Genomic DNA, 22,267 nt, shown 5'->3' with positions numbered 1-22,267 from the left:
CCCGCATGTTCGGAAACAATTCGACGCATGCTCGGAAGCATTGAACTTCATTTTCTCGGTTCGTCGTAGTGTTGTATGGCACCGCGTTCTTGACGGTCAAAAGTTCAGAGAACTTTTGTGTGACCGTGTGTATGCAAGCCAAGCTTGAGCGGAATTCCGTCGGAAAAACCATCCACATTTTTTCTGACAGAATTTCTGATCGTGTGTATGGGGCATTGGAGGTGCCTCTCTTCTCTTTCAGGCTGGGTTCACACTATTGCGAATTGGATGTGGGTTTCGCCGCATCCAATTCACATAGCAGGAGATTGTGACCGGCTCTCTATGGAGCCGGTTCACACATCTCCAGAGCAAATTGCACAGGAGTCCTGTGCATCTTTTGGTCCATTTCAGGTCCGAATTCAGCCCAAAATTTGGGCGGAAATCGGACCTAATATGGTGAACCAGGACGCACAGGACCCCCTGCCAGGACGCACAGGACCCCCTGCCAGGACGCACAGGACCCCCTGCCAGGACGCACAGGACCCCTGCCAAGACACACAGAAACCTTGCTGTGAGCCGCTGCGTTCTATAGTGTGAACCCTGCCTTATACTCCATAGCTCTTGCTGGATTTTGCTTTATATGCATTCCCTATTGACTTTTTTTTTTGTGGTTGTGGAAAAAATTATCTGAGTTATTTATTATTTCTTATGGGGAAATTTGCTTTGATATACGAGTGCTTTGGATTACAAGTACATTTCCAGAACAAATTATGCTCACAATCCAAGGTTTTACTGTACATATTCCAGTATGGTGACCGTTGTTGCAAATCCATATAAAACAGGGTCTTCAATAGAAAATAATCTGTTTTTAACGGGAAACTAGCATGTACTTATTTTGAGGAGTTATCGTAACATTTAGGCCTTATTCATGCAGGCGCAGAGGCCCGTACACCAGGAATGAGGTGTTTGTTTATGTGCCTGGAGCATTACAGGTAAGGCCCCATTCACTTGGGTGCAGAGGCCTTCACACCATGAAAGAGGCAGTTGTTTATGTGCCAACAGCTGCCCGGAGCTGCATGCAAGCAGCCTTTGTCAGTGAATGGACAGGCATCTGCTGTACAACCTCATCTGCACAGTCAGGTTTGCCAGACATACTGGTGTGAGTGTGTGGCCCCAAATGCACACTGTCTGCGCTTGGGGCCATGCACACCTATCAGATTTAGCTCTGTGGTTAAGTCTGCACAGCCATAGTATGTCCGTTCATTACCAAAAGCTGTCTGCATGCAGCTGCAGGCACATAAACAAATGCCTCTTTCACATAGTGCAGGCCTCTGCATGAGTAAATGAGGCCTTACCTGTAATTTTTGATGGTTTGGATTATTGTATTTCATACAATATGCACACATTTGTAAATGCTCCCTCTATTTATATCCTTTATGTCGGGGATGTGGCTATCACTGCCTAAAATGCACATGAACTCAAGAAGTGAATATTTGCTATGTTATAGGAAACATCTAGAAGATTTAATTGTGCCTAAGCAGTACCCTAAGCAGAAAATTCCTTCTGAAAAATACCAGAGCACTTCCTATACCAAGGTGGTCCTACGCCTGCAGCCTCATACAGTAGCTGCATACCTGTATTGTCCATGTGTACCCTCTCTGTTCAATGAAAGCCGATTGTTAGACCGGCTTTTGTTGAACAGTCCTGCTGGTAAAGATGCATTTGTTCAGCTGCTGCTGCACTGATCAGTGTATTCTGATGTCAGAAAACAATAGCACAGCAGGGGAGATCCCTGCATCCACATCATTGTGTGGATGTAGGAATCTGGGAGGTCTTTTTGTTCAACCCCCTAGTTAAATAAAAAAAAAAAAACTCCTAGCGTGTACCCAGTTTAAGGCACTGGGGTTGACTTACTAAAACATGGAAAGTGCCAAATCTAATGCAGCTGTGAAATGGTAGCCAATCAGCTTCTAATTTCAGCTTCTTCTATTAAGCTTTGACAAAAAAAAACTGGAAGCTGATTGGTTTCCAAAATTTGCATTCTCTAGTTTTATTAAATCAACCCCTATGTCTGTACCTGCTAGTCTTCTTAAAATGTCATAATATCAGTACTGAGTTGCCTACTGTTCTCCTTGTTGGAAGGAAAGCTGTACCTGTAGCCCTGTGATGCAAGGATCTCCCTGCCCTCTTCATTATTCTGTATATTTGTGCTTTCTGCACCTTTCCTGCTGCATCTTGATTATTCCTCCATCAGTCATCAAATCACTAGTCGTGTGTGTGTGTGTGTGTGTGTGTGTGTGTGTGTGTGTGTGTGTGTGTGTGGGGGGGCAGCTTTGACATGAGGAAGCAAACCCCTACCTCTACTAAGATGATTGCCTCTACACAAAGAAACACTGTGGATCAAGGCATTGTAAGTTGGTAATGAGAACAATTGTCTGCAGGAAGACCACAGACCTAGTGACTTGTCCTTTGTATTTTTGGGCACAGCTTTCTCCCTCCAGGTTCTTTTTAGTGACTGTTGAGAAGCCTTATAAGCGTGGGCGTGAGTTTTTTATTTATATAGCAATCATTGCCTAAAATCACCCACAATTAATTTCTTCCCCTGCACATGTGATTGCATGTAGTCATGATCCATCCCCCAAAATTGAAGCTGTGTGCTACTGTTAGTGATTTGTTGCTACTACATGCTACACTCCTAGCGAATAGAAATTAATCATGGGGGGAGGAGGGGGATAATGGATAATGATCACTAGAGCTGCATGATTATTCGTTACAAGATTGCGATCTTGATTCAACCCCCAACATGCTCTTAATCCAGCATTTCCACGATTCATGTAAAACATGCAGAGTAGTTCCCCTGCTCAAAGCTGTCAAAAAAAAAAAAAGCAGCCAGCAATGTTTATCAACAACATTGCTCAGCGCTGAAAGAGACGGATTAAAGGAAACGTATCTTTCTGTTTATTCATTTACAGATCAAAGGGATGAACTTCGGTCTGCAAATGAAGTTTAAAGCAAAAAGTTAAAAAAAAAATTGGGGGGGGGGTTAAATTAACTTATAATTTATTAATTAATTGTTACTCTGTTTAACCCCTTATTAACCCTTCATTTACTCTAATCAGCCTTATTAACTCCTTATTTTCCTTCTTCATTAAATTATTATTTTCCTGTTGATTTTTTTATTTTATTTACTTCTATTTTTTTTTTTTCTATTAATAATTGAAACTTTTTTTTTGTTTGCTTTGTTCATTAATATTTTATACCTTTTAACATATATTTACACGTTTCACATTAAAAAAAAGTGTAACATTTAAAAAAAAATATATTTCATTTGTAATATAACTTTTCAATGCTTTGCACCATTGCTGACAGCTGAAAGTGTAAACAAAAAAAGTTGTGGTAGGTATCGGCAAGTACTAAAAAAAAAAAAAAAAGACCTGAATATAATGGGAATTTTTTGTACACATTATATTATTTTTCAGTATATTTCTTTACATTTGATTGAAGCAAGAGTACTATGTCTTATTTTATTGCCATTTTGTTTGATAACGTAATGTTCAGGGGTTATAAATCTTTACAATAAAAAATGTTCTTAATCAAAAAAATTGCGATTTTCATTTTATCCAGAATTGTGCAGCTCTAATGATCACTATAGCGAAAATCACCCAGATGTAGTGTTCTGTTTTCTGTCGAGTCAAACCTGACCTGTAGACATGCTCTGAAAGAGTGGAGCAGAAAAGCACAGTCTTAGTTATAGTTTAAACGTAGTCTCCAACATTTTAAAGAATATATGGGATGTTAATGTCCTTTCCAAAATCTTTATTAATAATTTTAGATCTGCAGCTTTTAATAAAATGAATACTAGGTGATTTTGCCATGAAGGTCCTTGTTTAGGTACTTCCTATATACTTCTGTTTATCCCTGTCTCCCAGTGCTCCGGCTTTGCCACCCTGTCATGTGGACCTCTGGTAGAGACTTCAAGGGCCATGCTGTCACACGTTACGCAGGTATGGTCTACTATTTTTTTATTTTTCTTTATCATAAACATTTTATCGAAACATTATATATGCATTACAAAGTGCGATAACAATGAAGCTTCCATTGACATCATGTTCCAAATTTAGAATGGTCTACTATTTTAATCATCAGAAAGGCCACTCTGAAAAATGTCTTGAAGCTGCCTCTGGAGTGCACATAGAAGGTTTTAGATATACAGTGCAAACTAAATATATAGTTAGGGTTTACATCTACTTTTACCGGTTCCCGACCAGTGCACGCCGATGTACGTCGGCAGAATGGCACAGCTGGGCAAATGGGCATACCTGTACGTCCCTTTAAATATGCCGCCGTGCCACTGCGTGCACGCCGGCCGGGAGCTCCGTGAGTCGGGTCGCAGGTCCCGCAGACTCGATCGCTGCGGGGATACCTGCGATCGCCTCACGGAGAGGAAGAACGGGGAGATGCTAATGTAAACAAGCATCTCCCCGTTCTGCCTAGTGACAGTGTCACTGATCTCTGCTCCCTGTGATCGGGAGCAGAGATCAGTGACTTGTCACACGTAGCCACGCCCCCCCCCACAGTTAGAATCACTCCCCAGGACATAACCCTTACACTGCTCCCTAGTGGTTAACCCCTTCATTGCCAGCGTCATTTACACAGGAATCAGTGCATTTGTATAGCACTGATTGCTGTATAAATGAAAATGGTCCCAAAAATGTCCGCTGTGTCTGCCATAATAATCACGATAAAAATCTCTGATTACCGCCATTACTAGTAAAAAAACGCTATAACTTTTGCGCAAACCAATCAATAAACGCTTGTTGCGATTTTTTTTTTTTTTTTTTTACCAAAAATATGTAGAAGAATACGTATTGGCCTAAACTGAGGAAAAAAAATGTTTTTTTTTATATATTTTTGGGGGATATTTATTATAGCAAAAAAAATGCGTTTTTTTCAAATTTGTCGCTCTTTTTAGCGCAAAAAATAAAAACCACAGGGGTGATCAAATACCACCAAAAGAAAGCTCTATTTATGGGAAAAAAAGAACGTCAATTTTGTTTGGGAGCCACGTCACACGACCGCGCAATTGTCAGTTAATGTGACGCAGTGCCGAATCGCAAAAAGTGCTCTGGTCTTTGGCCAGCAAAATGGTCCGGGGCTTAAGTGGTTAACCACCTCAATACCGGGCACCTTTACCCCCTTCCTGCCCAGCCCAATTTTCAGCTTTCAGTGCTGTCACTCTTTGAATGACAATTGCGTGCTCATGCAACACTGTACCCATATGAAATTTTTATCATTTTTTTTACACAAATAGAGCTTTCTTTTTGGTGGTATTTAATTACCAATGGGGTTTTTATTTTTTGCTAAATAAACGAAAAAAGGGCAATTTTTTTTTTATAAAATTTTGCAAAAAAAAATCTTTCTTCATAAATGTAGGCCAAATTGTATTCTGCTACATTTCTTTGGTGAAAATAACCCAAATCAGTGTATATTGTTTAGTCTGTAGGAAAGTTGTAGAGTCCACAAACTATGGTATACAGTGGGGAAAATAATTATTTGATACCCTGCAGATTTTGTAAGTTTGCCCACTTACAAAGAAATGAAGGGTCTATTATTTGTATCATAGGTGTATTTTAAATGATAGAGACAGAATATCAACCAAAAATCCAGAAAAAGAAACACAACACAAATGTTATAAATTGAGTTGCAGTTCAGTGAGTAAATAAATATTTGATCCCCAAGAAAAACATGACTTAGTACTTGATGGAGAAACCCTTGTTGGCGAGCACAGAGGTCAGACGTTTCTTATAATTGGTTACCAGGTTTACACACATCTCAGGAAGGATTTTGGTCCACTTTTCTTTACAGATCTTTTTTAAATTCCTAAAATGGATGTAAACCCTCACATATACCCAGTGAAGTAAATAGCCTCAGATGATACACAGAGATGAAACAAAGCTCCCTACATAAGTTTTACATGTATATCTGCTGTCTTCAGCTTTCTAGACTCTTTAGAATGTACACATCGTGTTAGAAATTTTTCTTTCTGTTTCAGAAGTGGGAGGGGAGTCTGGGCATACAATGTGTAAGAGCTGATTGGAGAAAAGGCACCCCCCCTCCACATAGGGAGAGGAACGAAGAAACAAGCAGAGCTGTGCTGTGAATAGACAAGCTCTCTGCTTCTCTGTCTCTAAGTTACCTCCCCAACACAAATTTCTAGCTGATAACAGAGGAAAGGAGCAGCAGAAAGACACGGGACTTAGGGCTTTGGAGAGAGATAAGAGAGATTTTTGTGCCCAGGTCAGATTTCATGAATGGGGTTTACAATCACTTTAAGGTTTCTTGGCTGTCACTTGAAGTTTCAGCTCCCTCCATACATTTTCTATAGGATTAAGGTCTGGAGACTGACTAGGCCAATCCATAATCTTAGTGTGCTTCTTCTTGAACCACTCCCTTGTTGCCTTGGCGCTATGTTTTCGGTCATTGTCATGCTGGAAGACCCATCTTCAGTGTTCTGGCTGAGACAAGAAGGCTCTCATCCAAGATTTTACAATACATGGCCCCGTTCATTGGCCCCTCAATGCAGCAAAGGCAGCCTGTACCTTTTAGCAGAGAAAATGTTTCCACCTCCATGCTTGACTGTAGGGATGGTGTCCAGTTAATGCCAAAGAGCTCAATTTTGGTCTCATCTGACCACAGCACTTTCTTCCAATCCTTCTCTGAACCATTTAGATGTTCATTGGCAAACTTCAGACTGGCCTGTACATGTGCCTTCATGAGGAGGGGGAACTTGCGGGCGCTGCAGGATTTCAATCCATGGCGGCGTATTGTGTTACCAATGGTATTGTTTGGTGATTGTGGTCCCAACTGCCTTGATCATTCATCATTTACAAGCTCCTCCCGTGTAGTTCTGGGCTGATCCCACAGTTTTCTCATGATCATCCTTAACCCATGAGGCGAAATCTTGCATGGAGTTCCAGACCGAAGGTGATTGGTTATTTTGTATCTCTTCCATTTGGGAATAATCGCTCCAACAGTTGTCTCCTTCTCACCAAGCTTCTTGCTGATGGTTTTGTAGCCCATTTCAGCCTTGTGCAGGTCTACAATCTTGTCCCTGAAATCCTTTGACAGCTCTGGTCTTGCCCATGAAGGTGAGGTTTGAATGTAAGAAAGAGATTCTGTGGACAGGTGTCTTTTATACAGATAACAAGTTGTTGTTAGGAGCACCTTTTTTAACCACTTCAGCCCCGGAAGGATTTACCCTCTTCCTGACCAGGCCATTTTTTGCGAGAGGTCACTGCGTCGCTTTAACTGTCAATTGTGTGGTCGTGCGACGCTGTACCCAAACAAAATGTATGTTCTTTTTAAAAAAAAAAAACGAATTTCTTCCTCAGTTTAGGCCGTTATGTATTCTTCTACATATTTTTGGTAAAAAAACATTGCAATAAGCGTATATTGATTGGTTTGCACAAAAGTTATAGCGTCTATAAAATAGGGGATAGATTTATGGCATTTTTATTTATTTATTTATTTATTTCTAGTAATGGCGGCGATCTGCATTTTTTATTGTGACTGCGACATTGCGGTGGACAGATCAGACACTTATGACACTATTTTAGGACCATTGACATTTATACAGCGATTAGTGCTTTAAATAGTCACTGATTACTGTATAAATGTCATTGGCAGGGAAGGGGTTAACACTAGGGCCCAATCAAGGGGTTAAATATGTTCCCTGTCTGTGTTCTAACTGTAGGGGGAGGGGACTGACTAGGAAAGGAGACTATATACTAGGAACACACGATCTATCTTCTCTCCCCTGACAGGATGTGGATGTGCGTTTTTACACAAACACACAGCCCCGCTTCTGCTCTGTCAGGAGTGATCGCGAGTGCGCTGGCGGACATCGTGGCCGCCGGGGATGCGCACGGGCTCCTCTGACGCGGCGGGTGCGCGCCCCCTAAACCCCTTAAAGCGCCCGCCATGCAGCTATGCCGATTCACACAGGGGAGCCATTCTACCGCCGTCAATCGACAGCGGGCGGTCTGGAAGCGGTTAACCACTTGCCGCCCGCCCAACGTCATATGACATTATCGACTTTGAGTGGAGATATCTGAATGATACCTGCAGCTACAGGCATCATTCAGATATCTTCTTTTAGAGCCAGCGATTCCCTTCACCGCAAAAACAATCATAGCGACCGTTCAGCCGCTTGATCATTCTTACAGGTGGCGGGGCAACCCCCTCCTGCCACCCTCCAGTGCTTCTACTGACTTACCCGTGCGATGGGTGAGCCAGAGAAGGAACTATCCGGTGCCGGATGTTGACAATAGAGATTTCCGGCGGGCTGGAGGACTCCTGAAGTCTCTATGATCGTTTGGAAGCCGGACGCGATGTTATATTACGTCATGCCCGGCCTCTGCATTTGAAAAAATGCCGCCGCCTCGGCTGGGAAGCGGAGATGGTTTTTTGTTTTTTTTTTTTTTGTTTTTTTGTTATTTCAGGCTTCCCAACTTAGAGGTGAGATCTGGGGAGTTATACTCCCCAGATCTCACTGTAAAAAGGACCTGTCATGCCACATTCCTATTACAAGGGATGTTTACACTCCTTGTAATAGGAATGAAAGTGATAAAAAAAAAAAAAAGTAAAAAGAAAGCATCAAAATAGAAAAATAAAAGTAAAATTAACAATAAAAAAAATAAATATTTTTAATTTAAAGCGCCCCCGTCCCCACGTGCTTGCTCGCTGAAGTGAACGCATACGTAGATTGCATATGCAAACAGCATTCAAACCACACATGTGAGGTATCGCCGCGAATGTTAGAGCAAGAGCAATAAATCTAGCACTAGACCTCCTCTGTAACTCTAAATAGCTGACCTGTAAAAAAATCTTAAAGAGTCGTCTGAGGATTTTGAAGTTTGGCGCCATTCCACAAGTGTGCGCAATTTTAAAGCGTGACATGTTGGATATCTTTTTACTTGGCATAGCATCATCTTTCACATCGTGTTAAAAAACATGGGCTAACTTTACTGTTTTTTTTTTTTGTTTTTTTTTAATGCATGAAACTGTTTTTTCCCCCAAAAAAGCATTAGAAAATTGCTGCGCAAATACCATGCGAGATAAAGTTGCAAGGACCACCATTTTATTCCCTAGGGTCACTGCTAAAAAAAAAACATATATAATGTTTAGGAGAGAAGTGTCAGAATATGCCCGGTAGGCAAGTAGTTAAAATGACAGGACTACCACATGAGCACATACTGTAGCCAGACTATGGGAGTCAGAATTATTGTTGGTTGGATGCGGATCAAATATTTTATTCACTGAACTGCAACTCAATTTGTAGCATTTGTATGAATGGGTATGAATGGGCTGTGAGTGGCCCTGTTTCTACCATGTGATCCCTGTGACCAATCACAGCTAGCAACACAATTGTATTCAATGAAAGGAAGCCATGTGGTCTGCTGTGATTGGTCACAGCAATCACATGACACTGGGTAGAGTGATTGGTCATCTGCAGTGTCAGCCCGCCCACCCAATTTTACAATGACACGGATGGAAAGCAGTTAAAGTATAACTAAAAGCAAATAAATTTTTTTCATTTTGAATAGAGTGGTGAGGGATTAGAACACCTGTCAGTTTTTATTGCTGTCTGTGCCCCCCCCATTAGGGAAATTCACCCTCTCTATTTGTCCTGTTTACCATTTTCAGTGAAAGTAAAATCACCAATTTTGTGTTGTCAGAAAAGTAATAGAGGGGGAATCTTCCAATGGGAACACTAGTTCTGGTGAGCTGGGGGTCCCCAAGGGATTCCTTTAATTTTCAGAGATTTCCTCCCACTTCCTGTTTGGCTATAGGACAGAAAGTGAAGGGAAATCTCTACAATGGGATGCAGATGGTGAAAAAAAACTTACAGTGGTTATAACTCTATTAAAAATTAAAAATAAAAATGTTTTAAGTACTACTAAGAAGGTATCAGAGGCCTCTGCCTCTGACTGTGTACACCATCTTGTAAATTTCTCAAGGCAGTAACTGATTGGACAAGTTGGATATCATGATATCACCACCCCTCCTTTCTACCTCGTCCAATCAGAGAACATCTTGTATTCATTTAAAAAATACAAGGTGTTCTATGAATGGCGGCAGTTTCAAGCAAGCAACTCTTTGGTCAGTATGCAGCAGGGAAGCAGAGAGGAGAACCGGGAAGACTGTAGCTATCACTATAGTAGCACCAATTACTACATTGATTATCAGCTTACCCAGCGGCCCCTCAGGTATGAGATATGCATACTTCCTTTGTACGAAGCTGGACCAATGTAAGTATGTAATACAAATAATTCCTGGAGTTCAGGTTTAATTGAAGTAAAGAAAAATGAGGTCTCCTGCCAACGATCAGCAGTACCTTCTGAGAAGTAGGTATGAAGAGTGCAGTAGGAGTGAGAAGTCTTTAGTTTCAGCCAAACCTTCACAGTCCACCAGTATCTTCTACTTTTTGGTAGAGTGCTCTTTTAAGGAAACTCTGTGATGTCAAGTAGATATATTCTCCTTGTTGCCTTAACTTTATCCTTCATCCTATGTTGGATGTTGATTTCACATTTCTTGTATTTCTAGGGATTTCAATATAGCTAAGACTTGGCCAAGCACTTTATTATTCCAGTGCTGATTAAAAGAGAGATGAGAACAGGAGATTAAAAATCAGTGTGAATGAAAAATGTAATTTTAAAGGCCCTTTAGGGGTCTTATTATTAAAAAGGCTGCTGGCTGCGGGAATATGGCCAACCGCTCTAAAGTTATTAATAAATAGGATATTTCTGAATTTATTCATTTGCCTTTTAGAAATCGATACCCGTGCGTTACATCCCTTTCCTTTCAAAGCCATTTTCAGTGCTGCCTTAGTTTGACTGACAATTGTGTGGGCATAGAATCTCAAAAATTATATAATTTTTGCCACAATATTTTTTGGAATGAAGACACATGCTGGTGCTGAGGTTGTTAAGGTGTGCTTAGCCTTTAAGTCTCTCAATGATGCCAAGTGCAAGTCTTCCATTACTAGTGGAAGTAAGTTCCCTGGAGGATGAAGTTGCATTGTGTGCAATGGCTAGATGTCATAGATAAACCCAAATCCCACAATCATTGATGGTCATGGCACTTTAACACCCCCCCCAACACAATTCAACAACCGTTGGTGGCCAGTGACACTTTAAACCCCCACCCCTCATCAATGGTGGTCAGTGGCACTCCAAACTTTCCTACCCCCATCATTGGTGATCAATGACATTTTGGCCCCACCAACACAATCCCACAATCATTGATGGTCATGGCACTTCAACACCCCCCCCCCCCCCCAACACAATCCAATAACCATTGGTGGCCAGTAGCACTTTAAACCCCCACCCCTCATCAATGGTGGTCAGTGGCACTCCAAACTTTCCTACCCCCATCATTGGTGGTCAATGACATTTTAACCCCACCAACACAGTCCCACAATCATTGATGGTCATGGCACTTCAACACCCCCCCCCCCCAACACAATCCAACAACCATTGGTGGCTGGTGACACTTTAAACCCCCACCCCTCATCAGTGGTGGTCAGTGGTACTTCAAGCCTTCCTACCCCCATTAATGATGGCCAATGGTATTTTAACCCCACCAACACAATCCCACAATCATTGATGGTCAGTGACACTTTAAAACCTCCCACCTTGATTGTATAGTGTTGCTAAATAGAAGCAGTGTTTACATTTGTGACTGCTATGATTGACCATCACAGTGATAACAATGCACAGAGCCAAACTAACTGGCTCTGTGCATGTTGCCTGAGATCTGCCTAATAGCAGGATGGTCACAGGCAACAATAACACATTTTGCAATGTCCATTCAGAATAACAGCTTCCCTGACCAGCTGTTTAACTACAGTGGCCAGTCAGTAGGTGGAGGAGCTTTGCTTTACTACTTAGTGGGTCCCTGAACCCGTGAAAGAGAATACACACAGAGGCGTGTCAGGGTACATGATATGCAAATGCTAGTTCCAGGTCATTTATTTTTGTATAATAAGAAAAGATAAGGATGATAGCCTTGGAGCCTGTACATACCATTTTCAATTTAGATTCTTTGTTATTTAGTTTTATGCATGGAACGTGTCAAGGCAGATGTTGATTGTCCTATAACAGAAAGGGAAGTTCTTGGACATGTCATATTCTTGGACAATCAGCATCTGCCTTGACCCAGTCCATGGTGTTTATTGACTGAATTACCTATGTGGCTATGTTTCTGACACTCATTTGAGCCCATGAAGCTACTTGGATGAGTGGTGAAACATCTTAGTTGAAGACCAGACATTTTATGGCACTTTATGTTTACATGTGAAAATCAGTTTTTTTATTTTTTGCTAGAATATTAGTTAGAACCCCCAAACGTTGTATATATTTTTTTAAAGCAGAGGCCCTAGAGAATAAATTGGTGAGTTTTGCGATTGTTTATGTCACACATTATTTGCGCAGTAGTTTTTCAAACGCAGTTTTTTGGAACAAAATAAAAAAAATTACACTTTTTACAATTTTAATGCAAAAAAATACATAACCCAATTTTTTTGTAAAAAGATGATGTCACGCCAAGTAAATAGATACCAAACATGTCACACTTTAAAATTGTGCACGCCTGCAAAACGGCAACAAGCAATGTAAATTTTACTAACCATAGGCAACGCTTTAAAAGCCTTTACAGGTAACCGCTTTAGATGTACAGAGGAAGTCTAGTGCTAGAATTACTGGCCATGATCTGATGTTTGTGGTTGTACCTTACTTGTGTGGGACCATCGCGGTTTGCTTGCGTTTATGACCGACACACGCATTCGACTTGACATGCGGTTTGACATGGGCCAGCTGGTCGCTCAGGTTTTAGAGCCCGGTGAGCCCACTGCTTGTAATAACAGCCAAGTGGCTGATTAGCCGCATCGGTTGTTATTACAAGAAAGACGACCGTCGGCTCTAAAAAACTGTACCCCGGTGATGCCTGCAGCTGCATATCACTCTGTACAACCACTTCAAGCCAAATGACGTACAGGTACGTGATTTGGCCGAAAGTGGTAAGTCCAATGGATTGTGTCTAAAGACTACCAGCTATACCATGGACTGGATAAATGGGAACATTCACAGACATGTATTATTTTCACATGTTGTTTCAGCAGTGGGACAAACATAGATCTACAGTATACTCTGACAAAGTTAAACAAAATTCATTAAAAAAGTCAGGCTCGATGGACCATTTGGTCTTTTTTTGACATTGTGCTTCCAACCTTTGGCACCCAAAGCAACATACCTCTTTTAGGATCCCATTTTTTACATAGACCATTTCTGGTTTTATTGATCCAAACCTGCTGTAGAATTTTGTGATGATGCAAATAATCTTGTATGATATGACTATTTCTACTGATGATGGGAAAATTGTGTGTCCAGTAACGATATAGAAAAAATCAGTTCTTGGCCTATGATGCACATGCCTTTTGTCCTAATGGTGAATCTATCTATCTCTTATTATGTGTCTACATTCTGCGCTTCTGTTAAACCTGGTCATTTGAATTGATGCAACTTCATTAAAATTTTTAAGGTCATTCTTAACCAAAGTGTTGTGATATTTTCTCAGACGAGTGTGTTTCAGCATGGAGAGCTTGGTCCTGCAAATTCTCAAAATACAAGTGTTTCTGCACTACCCAGTAAGGCCACATGCACAATGGGTGTCCAGCCCCTGTGCCACCAATCCTGGCATATTTATGTGCCAGGTGCAGTGTCCTGCTGTGTCAAGCTGAAATACACTGTGACTGGATGCTGTACCAAATGACACTTGCATTTGGGGTCCTATGCATTTAGAAACATGTCCAGAAAACAAAAATACCTGCGTACCTGTGAACACATAGGGCTCTAAATCCATGAAGCCTGGCTGGATGCTACACTTGTGCCTCTCCACTAAACATCAGGAATGAACGCTCAGGGACTAGACGTCCAGTGTGCATGGTGCAGAATGTCACCAGGTTTCTTTGGGGTGCATCGGCAGCCTATTCAGATGAATGGGTTGCCTTATTACAATGCAAGTTCACTTGCAGCAAACACATGGTAATTAACCACAAGGGGGGATAGATGTGCATGAGCTTAGTTTGTTTTCTTTAGAAAGCAGCCACAACCTCAGTAGTAAAGCTCATCCATTGGAAATAGAATAAAAAGATATCCCTGCGCCAACCCAAAAACTGAGATGTATACTGCTGCAAACACTGGAGGTAATATCAGAACCCTAGTATAAATATGCAATAAAAAATAGTGCTGCGCTGTAATAGAACAATATGATAGAGTAGTGCAAATGTGCAAAATAAAGTGACCAAGTGCACAGTGCTAATAACACATAAATAGAGTCATTTCCTGTAGCAAATCAAAAATAGGTGTCCTTAAATTGTTGATAAGAACAAAAGGTATATAGAAGGAAAGATATCATGTGCTATCCTAGTACTTTTCAGGTGAAAGCAGTGATAATCTCAGACATCAATAAAATAATTAAAAAAATAATAAACCCCATATAAGTACTATGTACATGCAAAATTATCTTTTCCATAAAATGTAAACAAGTGAACTAAAGTGCTGATGTACACGTGATAGTCTTTTTATATATAAAAGTGCGGCGTAGATGGTGACTGTATATCTTCAGTGTTAGCAAAAGAATATAAGGTGCTGGTGACCACTCTCTTGAATGGAATGAAAGTAACTGGTGACTTCCTGTCTTCAGTGTAACGTGGTATATAGATGTCCCCTTGCCTTACTGCTGTAAGGTAACAGCATATAAGTATATCTTTATAGGTAACCAGTGTGTTCCCTGTGAATGTAGATGTCTGTCAGCCTCCCATTTTGGCCTTCCGGATCTGCTGGTGTATATCTGTATCTGCAATCAGAGTCCCCTTTCTTGCCAAGCACAGCTATATCAGGTAAGCCTTGTAAGTGGGCATGGGGAGATGAACAGGAGGAATGCTCGATAGTGTAGTAATTTTTTTAAAGATTTATTGGTAACAGCAAGTTACCAATAAAGGTACTCACATTAAAATATTTAGGAACAGGCAAACAAACAAACGAGCAGCGAGCTCGCCGACGTCACTACCGGTATTTTTGGTACAATCGTAACTATTATTAGCAGAAAACGGGAGTCACCATGGGAGCAAAACTTGCTCCCAGCGTGGCAGGCCTTTTTATGGCACAATGGGAAGAAGAAAATATTTTCTAACCCTCCAGAAGGTCTGTTTATCTTTAAAAGATACATTGATGATATTTTTATCTTATGGAAGGCCGAACAAGAACATCTATCTAATTTTTCTCGAAGAACTAAACAAAAATGATAGAAATATAAAGCTGTCCTGGGAAATTAGTGATAAAAAGATCACATTCTTAGATTTAGACATCTTACAAGAAGATCATGATCTTATTTCCAGAACACATTTCAAGAACGTAGACAGAAAGAGTTATTTGCCACTTGAGAGTTGTCGCCACAAAAATTGGTTGTACAACATACCAAAAGGTCAAGTAATGCGCTTAAGGCGGAACTGTACCCATACAGATTCCTTTATGACCCAAGCTAAAAGTATGGGGCACAGATTTATAGAAAAAGGTTAGGACAACAATTTCATTGATAAAAAAATAGCAGAAGTGGCAGACATGGATCGTGGTGAACTGATCAAAGATAAACAAAAACGTGAAGTCTCAAAAGATATACCGATTATCTTTGATTACAGCATTCAACACAAATAAAAAAAATCATCAAACGACATTGGTGTATCCTATTGGCCGATAGACATCTGCAAGACATCCTTCCCATTATTCCAAAATTTGTATACAGAAGAGCTCCCTCTATCCGGGACAAAATTGTAAAGAGTATCCCTGACCCTCCAGGTAGAGGTTTGACTTTCTTCACTGGCAAAGGATTTTATCCCTGTAGATGGTGTTTCGCATGTGTTAAAACAAAACACCCAAAGAAAAGAAGAATAATTTTACTTCCACAAGTACAGGAAGTTCCTATGAGATTAATGAGTTAATTTTCTGTAACACAGAGGGTGCAGTATATGCCCTTGAGTGCAGTTGTGGGCTACAATATATAGAAAGACCCCTTTAAATACGCAAAGGGAACATGTGCAAAACATACTTAAAGGGTTCGATAAGCACAGCGTATCCAAGCACTTCGCCACACATCAAAATAAAGATCCTACTCAATTGAAGTGGGGGTCACAAAGTAAGAACACTGAGTCAATAAGAATCAATTAGAATCAAACGTTCGCACCTCGGGGCCTTAACATAGAACCTCAATTGTTTTATTAGTGATTTTTAATTTTTTCGAGATATTTGGATATTTACGATATATTTTTATATTTTTAAATTGTCTCTTTTCTTTCTCTTTCCTGCACTTATTCTCATGCAGATTAGGCTTTATGTATTTACCGACGCCAATTCCGGTGCATACTCAATATATTGTATTGGGTTTTACTTTCATTGCCTCTTATCCATATTTTCTCTGTATAATTTTCCAGATTGCGGTCGCAGTTGTTTCTTATTTTATGTGTGTTTTACCCATCTTGGTATCACACCTTTTTAAGATAAAGATTTATCCATTTTATATATATATGTTTTTTTAGGTTATAATATATATATTATAATTATAAATATAAATATATAATAATTATAAATATACATTTTTCACTCTTTGTTATATTGCAGCCATTTGCTAAAATCATTTAAGTTCATTTTTTTCCTCATTAATGTACACACAGCACTTCATATTGACAGAAAAACACAGAATTGTTGACATTTTTGCAGATTTCTTAAAAAAGAAAAACTGAAATATCACATGGTCCTAAGTATTCAGACCCTTTGCTGTGACACTCATATATTTAACTTTAGATGCTGTCCATTTCTTCTGATCATCCTTGAGATGGTTCTACACCTTCATTTGAGTCCAGCTGTGTTTGATTATACTGATTGGACTTATTTAGGAAAGCCACACACCTGTCTATATAAGACCTTACAGCTCACAGTGCATGTCAGAGCAAATGAGAATCATGAGGTCAAAGGAACTGACAGAATTGTGGCAAGGCACAGATCTTGCCAAGGTTACAAGAAAATTTCTGCTGCACTGTTCCTAAGAGCACAGTGGCCTCCATAATCCTTAAATGGAAGACGTTTGGGATGACCAGAACCCTTCCTAGAACTGGCCGTGCGGCCAAACTGAGCTATCAGGGGAGAAGAGTCTTGGTGAGAGAGACGAGAAGAAGAACCCAAAGATCACTGTGGCTGAGCTCCAGAGATGCAGTCGGGAGATGGGAGAAAGTTGAAGAAAGTCAACCATCACTGCAGCCCTCCACCAGTCGGGGCTTTATGGCAGAGTGGCCCGACGGAAGCCTCTCCTCAGGGCAAGACACATGAAAGCCTGCATGGAGTTTGCTAAAAAAAACACCTGAAAGACTCCAAGATGGTGAGAAATAAGATTCTTTGGTCTGATGAGACCAAGATAGAACTTTTTGGCCTTAATTCTAAGCGGCATGTGTGGAGAAAACCAGACACTGTCCAATACACTCCCAACAGTGAAGCATGGTGGTGGAAGCATCATGCTGTGGGGGGGTTTTTCAGCTGCAGGGACAGGACGACTGGTTGCAATCGAGGGAAAGATGAATGCGGCCAAGTACAGGGATATCTTGGACGAAAACCTTCTCCAGAGTGTTCAGGACCTCAGACTGGGCCGAAGGTTTACCTTCCAACAAGACAATGACCCTAAGCACACAGCTAAAATAACAAAGGAGTGGCTTCACAACAACTTCGTGACTGTTCTTGAATGGCCCAGCCAGAGCCCTGACTTAAGCCCAACTGAGCATTTCTGGGGAGACCTAAAAATGGCTGTCTACCAACCTTTACCATCCAACCTGACAGAACTGGAGAGGATCTGCAAGGAGGAATGGCAGAGGATCCCCAAATCCAGGTGTGAAAAACTTGTTGCATCTTTCCCAAAAAGACTCATGTCTGTATTAGATCAAAAGAGTGCTTCTACTAAATACTGAGCAAAGGGTCTGAATACTTAGGACCATGTGATATTTCAGTTTTTCTTTTTTAATAAATCTGCAAAAATTTCAACAATTCTGTATTTTTCTGTCAATATGGGGTGCTGTGTGTATATTATTAAATGATTTTAGCAAATGGCTGCAATATAACAAAGAGTGAAAAATTGAAGGGGGTCTGAATACTTTCCGTCCCCACTGTGTGTGTGTGTATATATATATATACCGTATATTATAATTATTATACCTATTATCATTTTTAATGTATTTTGCTTTTGTTGGTTACTCAGTTAATGACCGCCATGTAAATCTACCATTTGAACTCCGCTTTAATGGCCGTGAAATATCTATTGCTTATATAGCTCCAGCTGCCATTATAAGAAGGTCATTGTAACTATACAGATTGTTTACCTATCACGGCTAGACATCTATAAGAAAATGGCCGCCACCCCCATTTCCGGCTATTTGAGCTATGGGAAAATGGCCGCCGAACGGATGTTTACCTATTATGGTTAGATATCCACAAGAAAATGGCCACCATACATACAAATTAACATGTATGTTTAAAGACACTTCCAGTGCCAATAGTGAACCCCTGATGAAGTCACGTGACTGTGACGAACACGCGTCGGGACGCTTTACTGGGAGTGACGTCAGCGAGGTCGCTGCTCGTTTGTTTGTTTGCCTGTTCCTAAATATTTTAATGTGAGTACCTTGTTTTAACTTGCTGTTACCAATAATTCTTTAAAAAATTACTACACTATCGAGCATCCCTCCTGTTCATCTCCCTACGCCCACTTACGAGGCTTACCTGATATAGCTGTGCTTGGCAAGAAAGGGGACTCTGATTGCAGACACAGATATACACCAGCAGATCCGAAAGGCCAAACTGGGGCTTGACAGACCTCTACATTCACAGGGAACACACTGGTTACCTATAAAGATATACTTATATGCTGTTACCTTACAGCAGTAAGGTAAGGGGACATCTATATACCACGTTACACTGAAGACAGGAAGTCACCAGTTACTTTCACTCCATTCAAGAGAGTGGTCACCAGCACCTTATATTCTTTTGCTGACACTGAAGATATATAGTCACCATCTACTCTGCACTTTTATATATAAAAAGACTATCACTTGTACATCAGCACTTTAGTTCACTTGTTTACTTTTTATGGAAAAGATAATTTTGCATGTACATAGTACTTATATCGATTTCTTATTTTTTGTATTATTTTATTGATGTCTGAGATTATCACTGCTTTCACCTGAAAAGTACTATGATAGCACATGATAGCTTTCCTTCTATATACCTTTTGTTCTTATCAACAATTTAAGGACACCTATTGTTGATTTGCTACAGGAACTGCCTCTATGTGTTATTAGCACTGTGCACTTGGTCACTTTATTTTGCACATTTGCACTACTCTATCATATTGTTCTATTACAGCGCAGCACTATTTTTTATTGCATAAAGCTCATCCATTGCCATCATGCTGCTGAGAAGGACCCTATGTCAGAGCAGCGGCCTCCCTGCAGAGACATGCCCTTTGCTAAGTCAGAACCAAAGCTCTCAAGTCAGCTGGGTAGCATGAGATTTGCTGATTGCAGACCTAAAGTTCTAACCCAGCAGTAGGTGTGTTGGACCTCTGCAGAGAGACCACTGTTTCTATACAGAAAGAGCAGGAGTCCTTCTCTACAGCATGCTCGCAGGAGACAGACGTTTCTGCAAAGGGAAAAGCGCCTCTAAGTGCAGACTGATAAAAATATTTTATTAGGACAAAAAAAAGCCAAAACTGACTACTCACATGTCCGGGACAATGAAACAGATGTCAGCTGAGCAGGGTCAGCTCCTGTGGGAATGGAAGCACGAGGTAGCCAGCTGTAGTCTTCCAAGATGCATGGGAGAGTGCGTCTGAGGGGTGACATCACCTGGAAAGGAGCATACAACGCGTTTTAGAACACGCGCCATGCCACAAACGTGCATGCGTGCTCTTTCATTAGGCTTTTGCCTTCTGCTGCTATTTACAGTCTGCTTCTGCTCACTGGAAGCCTGCCCTAGTAAACAAACAATTTTGGACTTTTTATGATTCATGTCAATTTGTGGACTTTGTATAATTTTTATTACCTATATATATGGATGTTATTTGGTTGTAAGGTACCCTGTACCTGGATGTGCCTACATCTTTTCTTTTTTGCTTTTCTGCTAAAGTTGTTACTGTTTTCTAAAGAAAATGAACTGTGTGAATTTGTACACCTTTTATTGATACACCTGGAATATGTATGGCTTATTTAAACTGAGAATTCAGTTGGGCTTTAAAAGTTGTGCAATTGCTCAGACTACACTTTATTACCAAAAGTATTGGGACGCCTGCCTTTACACACACAAACGTTAATGGCATCCCAGTCTTAGTCCGTAGGGTTCAATACTGAGTTGGCCCACTCTTTGCAGCTATAACAGCTTCAACTCTTCTGAGAAGGCTGTCCACAAGGTTTAGGAGTGTGTCTATGGGAATGTTTGACCATTCTTCCAGAAGCGCATTTGTGAGGTCAGGCACTGAAGTTGGATGAGAAGGCCTGGCTCGCAGTCTCCGCTCTAATTCATCCCAAAGGTGTTCTATTGGGTTGAGGACTCTGTGCAGGCCAGTCAGGTTCCTCCACCCTTAACTCACTCATCCATGTCTTTATGGACCTTGCTTTGTGCACTGGTCCAAATCATTTGGTGGAGGGAGGATTATGGTGTTGAGTTGTTTTTCAAGGGTTGGGCTTGGCCCCTTAGTTCCAGTGGAGGGAACTCTTAAGGTGTCAGCATACCAAAACATTTTGGACAATCTCATGTTCCCAACATTGTGGGAACAGTTTGGGGATGGCCCCTTCCTGTTCCAACCTGACTGCACAGGCTACTATATTGCTCACGTGTCCTAATGGTGGCTGTCCTAGGCCTAGACTGGTTGAGGGAACACAATCAGTGATAGCATAAACGACCAAGAAAAAGGGAAATTATATTTTAGCAAGAGCGGCAGTCTTTAAGAAGGTTCTTCTGCTGGCTAATGTTGAGGCCCTTTGGATGACTGTTGGTGCACTAGAGGTGGCGTTTATATCATGCGGGCAGTAAGCTGCAGTTTATCTAGGTAACAAAGAATAAAAAGAATAAAGAACACTCGTTAAGCAGGGGGTGCATGGTAAACTAGAATATAACTGCACCCTGTAGTTGCAGTAATGTGAGATCCAACAATAGAAATCTCAACTGGTGGGTTTTGAGTACGGGGGGGGGGGGGCTAATGGTATTTTGCACTCAGCAGGATGTCTGGTATTAAATTACAGATGGGCCAATGGCTCGCTCACCATCTCCTAGTAAGGCTGTAGAGTCTTGTGGTTGAAAAGGGGCCTCCCCTGGGGCTGGTCCCAAAGTGGCCGTGTCTCGATTGACAGTTCAACTGTTCTGGAGGATGTGCAGATGCATTGATCCCATGGCTGCAGCCACAATCTATGCATAGTGTGGGTAGCACTTCCAACCCCTGCAACTGAGGCCTACTCCCAGGCCTTGATTCACTCGTTCTAATAGGTCTGTACTGTTCACATCCCCACAGCACCAAGAGAGCAGGCTTTTTTGGGCAAAGAATATAAAGCCCTCTTGGCTCCTCCTGTCGCTCACATGTCATAGGGATTTGTAGCTTAGAAAGACAGTCTCCCAGCGTTCTGTATCAAAGTCTTTAAGCTTGGAGTACCTAGCTCCCCCCCTGCTGGTTGGAGGAGAATGCAGAACAGCATAACAACTCAATGAAGGACAACAAAACAGATGCATTTTGGAGCAAGGTCTTTGTCTCATACTACTGTATTCCAGTACCTGGCTACAGTTACAAATATTTTTTTTTTAAATGGCATAGCATAAAAAATTGCCAAATGTGCCATCTTGTATTTAATGTTTTTAAAAATTGCCTTTCCAATTCAATCTGAAGCAGCTGTAATTTTCTGAAACTGTCAAAAAATTCAATGCAATGTGACCACCTCTCCCATAGTGATTAATGGGCGGCCATTTTCTCGTAGCCACGCCGCCCATTAATCACTATGGGAGAGACTATTTAAGACCACAATAAGCCTATTTTGCTCATCCCCTGAAGAAGTCACGTGATCGGTGATGACACGCGTAGGGACGGAATAGGCTGTTTCACATTGCTAGACACAGAACGAGTTCGCTGCTCGTAGGAGAGAGGTTTGCTC

This window comes from Aquarana catesbeiana, linkage group LG12, assembly GCF_042186555.1.
Source record: "Aquarana catesbeiana isolate 2022-GZ linkage group LG12, ASM4218655v1, whole genome shotgun sequence".
NCBI classification, from domain to species: domain Eukaryota; kingdom Metazoa; phylum Chordata; class Amphibia; order Anura; family Ranidae; genus Aquarana; species Aquarana catesbeiana.
This window is presented reverse-complemented; position numbering follows the sequence as displayed.